Source organism: Oratosquilla oratoria, chromosome 1, assembly GCF_046742065.1.
Source record: "Oratosquilla oratoria isolate Oo_2021 chromosome 1, ASM4674206v1, whole genome shotgun sequence".
Taxonomy (NCBI): domain Eukaryota; kingdom Metazoa; phylum Arthropoda; class Malacostraca; order Stomatopoda; family Squillidae; genus Oratosquilla; species Oratosquilla oratoria.
Window position 1 is genome coordinate 116,730,372 of NC_134777.1, and position 7,500 is coordinate 116,737,871.

At 50.5% G+C, this 7,500-nt stretch overlaps 1 protein-coding gene across 1 annotated transcript in view; it reads left to right on the top strand.

Annotated features, from left to right (window-relative positions):
• Nucleotides 1-7,500, top strand: part of alpha-Man-IIb (alpha-Mannosidase class II b) — a 974,199-nt gene that overhangs the window by 612,892 nt on the left and 353,807 nt on the right. The window lies entirely within an intron of this gene.

Consider the following 7,500-nt stretch of genomic DNA (forward strand, 5'->3'; position numbering starts at 1 on the left):
AGGAGGGGGCGAACCTAAGGGAGAGAGGAAGTAAGAAGAGGAGTAAGAGGAAGAGGAAGGAGGAGAAAGCAAGGGAGAGGGAGAGGAAGAGTGAGGAAAAGGAGAAGAGGGCGGAGAGGAGGAAGGAGAGGGAAAGGGAGAGGAAGAAAGAGAAAGAGAGGAAGAGGGAAAAGGTAAAAGAGAGGACGAAGAAGAGGAAGAAGGTGAGGGAGGAGGAGAGGCCGAGGAAGAGGAAGAAGAAAACAGAGGTGTATGTAAAGTGATATATGCTCAATAAGAAGATTGGAGTGAGTATGTGTGGGGATGAAGAAAGAGAAGAGGAAAAAGAAGAGGAACGAAAAGAGGGGGGAAATGGGAGCAGGGAGGAAGAGGAAGTGGAGGAGAAGGAGGAGGAAGAAGAGGAGGGGTAGAGGAGTAGGAGTAAGGAGGAGGTATATGGGGAAGAAGAGGAGGGAGAGGAATAGAGGGAGTAGGAGGAACAGGAAGATGAGAAGGAGGAGTAGAAGAAAGATGAAGAAGGAGGAGGAGGAAGATGAAAGAAGAGGAAGAGTAGGAGGAGGAGGAGTAGGAGGAAGATGAAGAAAAGGAAGAGGAGTAGAAGGAGGAAAGAGGAGGAAGAATAGTAGTAGAAAGAGGAGGGAGGAGGAGTAGGAAGAAGAGGAATAAGATGAGGAAGGAGGAGAAGGAAGAGGAGGAATAGGAGAAGACGGGTATAGAAAATAAAAACATTTGAAAGGAAGAAAGGATGAACGAAGAGAACAGAAGAAAAACAAAATTAAAAGAAAAACGAAAGAAAAGGAGAAACGAGATGAAGGAAACAGAGAGAGAGAAAGAGAGAAAAGAGAGAGAGAGAGAGAGCAGTAGTGGAAGAAATGGGAGAAGGAAAGAAAAAGGAAAGGAATAAAAGAGAGAAAGAGGTAGAAGAAGCGAAATGAGAGAATATGAGAGAGCAAGAGGAAGGAAAAGAGAGAGGAAAAAGAGAGAGAAAAGAGAGAAAGAGAGAGAGAGCAAGAGGTTTGAGACCTTCGGGAGATAAAGCGGGAGGGGGAGGGGGAGGTGAGTGGGGAGATCCGGTGGTGGGAGAGGGGGAGGGGGGAATGTCTCAGTGAGTCAGGAAGTCTCCAGTGCGATAGCGGAGCCCGTCCGGGGGGAAATGGGGGGAAGGGGGGGAAGAGTCTGCAAGGTTGGGGGGAGTGGGGGGATCGGGGGGGAGAGAGTGCAACTAGTGGTCCTGCTAGCTAAAGCATCTTCATACTGGTCTCCTAGTCATATTGGTGGAGGAGGAGGAGGAAGAAGAGGAGGAGAAAGTGATGGAGGTCGTGGCGGTGGAGGAAGAAAAGGAGGGAGTGGTTGAGGTGGTGGAGGAAGAAAAGGAGGAAGTGGAAGAAGAGGAGGTGTGGAGACGGTGGTAGTAGAAGTGGAGGAGGTGGAGGAAGAGGAGGGGGATGGAGTCGATGTTGGCATAGTTGGAGATGGTTGTGGTGGTGGTGGTGGAAGTGGAGGTGGTGGTAATGGTGGTGGAGGAAGAAAAGGAGGAAGTGGAGGAAGAGGAGGGGTGGAGACGGTGGTAGTAGAAGTGGAGGAGGTGGAGGAAGAGGAGGGGGATGGAGTCGATGTTGGAATAGTTGGAGATGGTTGTGGTGGTGATGGTGGTGGTGGTGGAAGTGGAGGTGGTGGTAATGGTGGTGGAGGAAGAAAAGGAGGAAGAGGAGGATTATAGACGGTGGTGGTAGAAGTGGAGGAGGAGGTGGATGAAGAGGAGGGGGACGGAGTCGATGTTGGTTTAGTTGGAGATGGTTGTGGTGGTGGTGGTGGAAGTGGAGGTGGTGGTAATGGTGGTGGAGGAAGAAAAGGAGGAAGAGGAGGATTATAGACGGTGGTGGTAGAAGTGGAGGAGGAGGTGGAGTGGTGGGATGTGGTGTGGTGGTGGTGGTGGTGGTGGTGGTGGTGGTGGTGGTGGTGGTGGTGGTGGTGGTGGTGGTGGTGGTGGTGGTGGTGGTGGTGGTGGTGGTGGTGGTGGTGGTGGTGGTGGTGGTGGTGGTGTGGTGGGGGTGGTGGTGGTGGTGTGGTGGTGGTGGTGGTGGTGGTGGTGGTGGTGGTGGTGGTGGTGGTGGTGGTGGTGTGGTGGAGGTGGTGGTGGTGGTGGTGGTGGTGGTGGTGGTGGTGGTGGTAGTAGTGACCGGTAGAGAAGTCGCCGGTACTAAAGAGTATTGCTGACTCCTTACCGGTGGGGAGTACCGGAGGGGAGTACCGGAGGAGGAGTCTGGCCGGTCCACGGAGCGGAACCTCCTTCAAAGAGGAAGACACACCAAGGACCATGAACTCCCGAAGGATAGGAAAGGGGGCGGAGGAGGGAGGAGGGCGAGGGGGAAGCATGGGGGGGAGAGAGGAGGGAGGATGTATGAAGAGGATGGGGTAGGTGGAGGGGGACGGAGGAGGGGGTAGGAGAAGGGTAAGGGAGGAGGGGGATAGGGGAGGGGCTGGAGGGAGGGGATAGGAGGAAGGGTAGGGTGGAGGGACTAGGGATAGAGGGAGGGGAGGCGGGAAGGGAAAGGGGGAAGAATGATAGGGAGGGGCAGGAGATAGGGACAAGGGAGGAGGGGAAGAGTTAGGAGATTGGGGGAGGGGGGAGGGGCATGGAATAGCCTCCTCCCCTTCCCCCCTCCCCCAAAGCCACCAAGACGGAGATGGGGGGAAGGGGAGGAGGCTGGGGGGGATGAGACAATCCATTTGAATAAGAATTATAATCTTAATTTATCAGTGAGGAGATGCTTTGCACGCGCGTGTGTGCGTGCGTGCGTGCGTGCGTGCGAGCTTCATAGATTATCTAGAATCGGAGTCTAAGCCGGGACGGTTCCTCGAAGGCCTGACCAATGATCCTTAAGTGCTGGGGATCCCCAAGCCGTGGATCTTCTCCATTTCGAAGGCCGAAGAGGAGATCCACACGGGAGGAGGAGGAGGAGGAGAAGAGGAGAGGAAAAAGAGGAAGAGGAGGAGGAGGAAGAAGAAGAGGAGGAGAAAGAAGAAGAAAAAGATGAGGAGGAGGAGGAGGAAGAAGAGGAGAAAGAAGAGGAAAAAGAGGAGGAGGAGAAAGATGATGATGTGGAAGTGGAAGAGGAGAAATAAGTGGTAGAAGAGGAAGAGGAACAAAGGAACACAAAGGAAGAACAAACAACAGCAGGCCTGCTGGCCCTAACGAGGTTGTTTGTGTTTACTAAACTAAGCTACAGTTAAGAAAACAGGGCAAGTAGGCGATAGAAGATGAACTAACACTACTGCTACCACTATCCTATCCAATTGTCAGATCTTTTATTGCAAGGGATAATATTTTGTTTGCGGATTAGATTCCAAGTATTCATCTAAGCGGTTTTTAAATGTTGTTATTGTGTTACTTTCAACGACAGTGGAAGGTAACGAATTCCACACATTAACGACCCGGTTAAAGAAGAAGTGCGCGGAGGAGGAAGAAGAGGAGGAGCTGGTGATGGAGGTGGAGGAGGAAGATGAAGATGGTGGGGAGGTGGAAGTGGAAGAAGAGGAGAAATAGGTGGTGGAAGAGGAGGAGAATAAGGAGGCGGGAGAGGAGGTGGTAGAGGAGGGGAAAGTTGATGAGGATGTGGAGGAGAAGGAGCAGGAGGTCTTCCTTACATATTGGGTTGTACTTTTTCTTTCGTCATGCTAGTTATTCATCATTGTTGCATCTTGTAGGACAACCGGCTAATAAGACGGAAAAAAATACAACCAGTACTTAAAGAAAAAAGAAAGAAAATGGTAACCAGTACTTGGATATATATATATATATATATATATATATATATATATACATATATATATATATATATACATGTACATATATATATATATATATATATATATACACATGTACATATATATATATATATATATATATATACACATGTACATATATATATATATATATATATAAATATATAAATATATATATATATGTATAATGTAAATGTATGTATAATATATATGTATATATATATATATATATATATATATATATATATATAATATACATTCATATATATATTATACATATATATATTAATCCTTGGAATCCGTCTGCAGAGATTAATGAACCTTAGAGCGAAGTAAAAGATCCACTCGGCACACTTTGGGGGGGAGGGGGGAGGGAGGGCTAGTTGGGGGGGCACATCTTCCCCCTTCCCCCCTGCCCGCTTCAAAAACACGGACGTCCATTTCCTTTCATCCCCTCCACGTATCGAAAATCTTGCCTGTCGAGTATGGAGCGCTCCCCTGGGAGAGATGACGTCAAAAGAGGAGGAGGAGGAGGGGGGTAAGATGAGGAGTGGGGAGGAGGTAGAAAGAGGGAGGAGGACAATAGATGAGGAGGAGGAGGAGGGGGATAAGATAAGGAGTGGGGTAGGAGGAGGCGGTAGAAGGAGGGAAGAGGACAGTAGATGAGGAGGAGGATGGAGGAAAGGCGAGAAGGACGATGGGTGAGGAAGATCAGGAGGGAGGAAAGGAGATGAGGAGGTTGAAGAAGAGGAGGAGGAGGAGGAGGAGGAAGTGGAGGTGGTTAGAGAGAGATCAGCAAATGGTGATAATGATAGAGGTGGAAGTTGGAGATGGTGCTGGCGGTAGTGCTGGTGCTGGCGTTAGTGATGACGCTGGTGCTGGTGACGGCGCTAGTGCTGGTGATGGCGCTAGTGTTGGCGTTAGCGTTGCTGTTGGTGTTATACTGTTGTTGTTGTTTATTTGTTGTTGTCTCTCGTTTTCCCCTCCTTTCTTCCTTCCTTCCTTCTTCCTTCTTTCTTCTTTCTCCACCTTTTTCCTCTTCTCGTCCTTTTTCCTTCCACTTTTCCTCTTTTTTTTCTTCCTCACTTCCTTCACCTTCTTTCCCTCCTCTTCCTTCAGCTTCTCTTCCTGCTTCTCCCCTACTTCCTCCTCCTCTCCTACTTCCTCCTCCTCCCATCTCCTCCGCTTTCTTCCTACTCCTTATTTCTCCACCCTTCGACTGACCAGATCTCCAATTCGAAGCAGAGTTGGCCCCTCTGGAGGAGGAGGAGGAGGAGGATAGGGAAGGGAACTGCCTGACGAAGACCGCCGGACGGGCGCGCCCCGGAAGGCAGGAAAGGAAGAGGCTGACGGAGTGGGTGTGGCTAAAGTGTTGTGGGCGTGGTTTGGGGTGTGTGTATGGCTAGAGTGCTGTGTGCGTGGTTTGGGATGTGGCTAGAGTGCTTAGCGGCTTGGAGTGGGTGTGGCTAGAGTGATGTGGGCGTGGTTTGGGGTGTGGCTAGAGTGCTTCGAGGCTTGGAGTGGGTGTGGCTAGAGTATGAGAGGCGTGGTTTAGGGGTGTGGCTTGAGTGCATGGAGGAGTGGAGTAGGTGTGGCTAGAGTATGGGAGGCGTGGTTTCGGGGCGTGGCTTGAGTGCATGGAGGAGGGGACAGGGTGTGACTAGAGTCCTAGGGGTGTGGTTTGGGAGTGTGGCTAGAATGCTGGGGGCGTGGTTTGGGTGTGCCTAAGAGTATAGGAGGCGTGGCTAGAACACATTGGGCGTGGCTTGGGTACAAGTTTGTGGGAGGGGCTTGTGACAAGAAGGCTTGGAAGCGTGACCAGGTGTGACGACATGAGCACGTGGAGACGTGACAAGGTGTAACAAGGAGAGGAGGGAGTGGAGGGCGTGACAAAGAAGGATGTAACAGTATTAAGATAAATAACTGATAAATAACTAATCTTAATTCTCGCTCCCTCTCCCCTCTCTCTCTCTCTCTCTCTCTCTCTCTCTCTCTCTCTCTCTCTCTCTCTCTCTCTCTCTCTCTCTCTCTCTCTCTCTCTCTCTCTCTCTCTCTCTCTCTCTCTCACATGGAAATAGGATGACGGACAAAAATGGATGTAACAGTATTGGGCTAAATAATTGAGGTAAACATATCGATTCCCTCTTTCTCCTCTCTCTCTCTCTCTCTCTCTCTCTCTCTCTCTCTCTCTCTCTCTCTCTCTCTCTCTCTCTCTCTCTCTCTCTCTCTCTCTCTCTCTCTCTCTCTCTCTCTCTCTCTCTCTCTCTCTCTCTCTCTCTCTCTCTCTCTCTCTCTTTCTCTCTTTATAACATGAAAATAAGAAGACGGATTAAAATGAGTAATTGGAAAAAGAGGACAAACAGGACAACAATAAGATCGAAATGTGGACGGATTGGACAAAGAGGACACTAAGAGGATAAGTTGGAGGACAAAGAGTAGGAGGAGGAGGAGGAGGAGGAAGAAGAGGAGACTGAATAAGAGGAGAGGGGCTAGAGGAGGAGGAAGATGAGTTGTTGGAGATGTTGGAGATAGAGAATAAGGTGAGGAGAAGGAGGGAAATGGAATAATAGTAGTAGATGGGGAGGAGGAGGAGGAGGAGGAGGTATGAGAGGAGTAGGTGAAGATGAAGGGGGGGAGGAGGAGGAGGAGGAGGTAGAGATGGAGGAGCTATAAGAGTAGTAGGTGGAGGTGAAGGGGAGGAGGAGTTGGAGACGAAGAAGGAAGAGGAGTAGGTGGAGGTGTAGGAAAGGATGAGGAGGAGGGGGTAAAGGGAGGAGTAGGTGGAGGTGAAGGGCAGGAGGTGAAGGGGAAGGGGAGGAAGTGGTGAAGGGAAAGAAGAATAGGAGGAGGTGGAGAGGAAGGAGGAGGAGGAGGAATAGGTGGAGATGGAGGAGAAGCATGAGGAGGAGGGATAAGAGGAGTAAGTGGAGGTGAGGGGGAGGAGGAGGTGGTGAAGGAGAAGGGGAGGAGAAGGAGGTGGAGAGGAAGGAGGAGGAGAAGGAGGAGGAGATGGAGGAGAAGCATGAGGAGGAGGAATAAGAGGAGGAGTAGGTGGAGATGGAAGAAAAGCATGAGGAGGAGGAGGGGAGGTGAAGGAGGAGGAGGAGGAGGAGGAGGAGGTGGAGGGGAAGGAGAAGGAGGTGAGGAGAGGAAGGAGGAGGAGGAGGTGGAGAGGAAGGAGGAAGAGGAGGAGGTGGAGAGGAAGGAGGAGGAGGAGGTGGAGGAGAGGAAGGATGAGGAGGTGTAGGAGAGGAAGGAGGAGGAGGAGGAGGTGGAGAGGAAGGAGGAGGAGGAGGAGGACAAAGAAGAGGAAAGGGAGATGTAGCTATGAAGACAAAGTAAAGAATAATGAAAAGGAAAGCGCGCTGAGGCTCGGAGGACACGGGGGAGCGCTGGGGGGGGGGAGAGGGGGAGAGGGGGGAGGGGGGGAGAGGGGCAGTGATGGAGGAGACACACGTATACAGATGTGAACAGAATGGTGGAGGAGAGGTGGAGGTGGTGAGGACGTGGTAGAGGAGGAGGTGGTTTTGGTGGAAGTGGAGGTGGATTTGGAAGTGGAAGTGGAAGTGGAGGTGGTGGTGAAAGTGGAAGTGGTGAAAGTGGATGTGGTGGTGGTGTTGAGTGTGGTGATGATAGTGTCACAGATAGTGATGATGATGATGATTATGAGAGAGAAAGAGAGAGACAGAGAGTGAGTGAGTGAAAGAGAGAGAT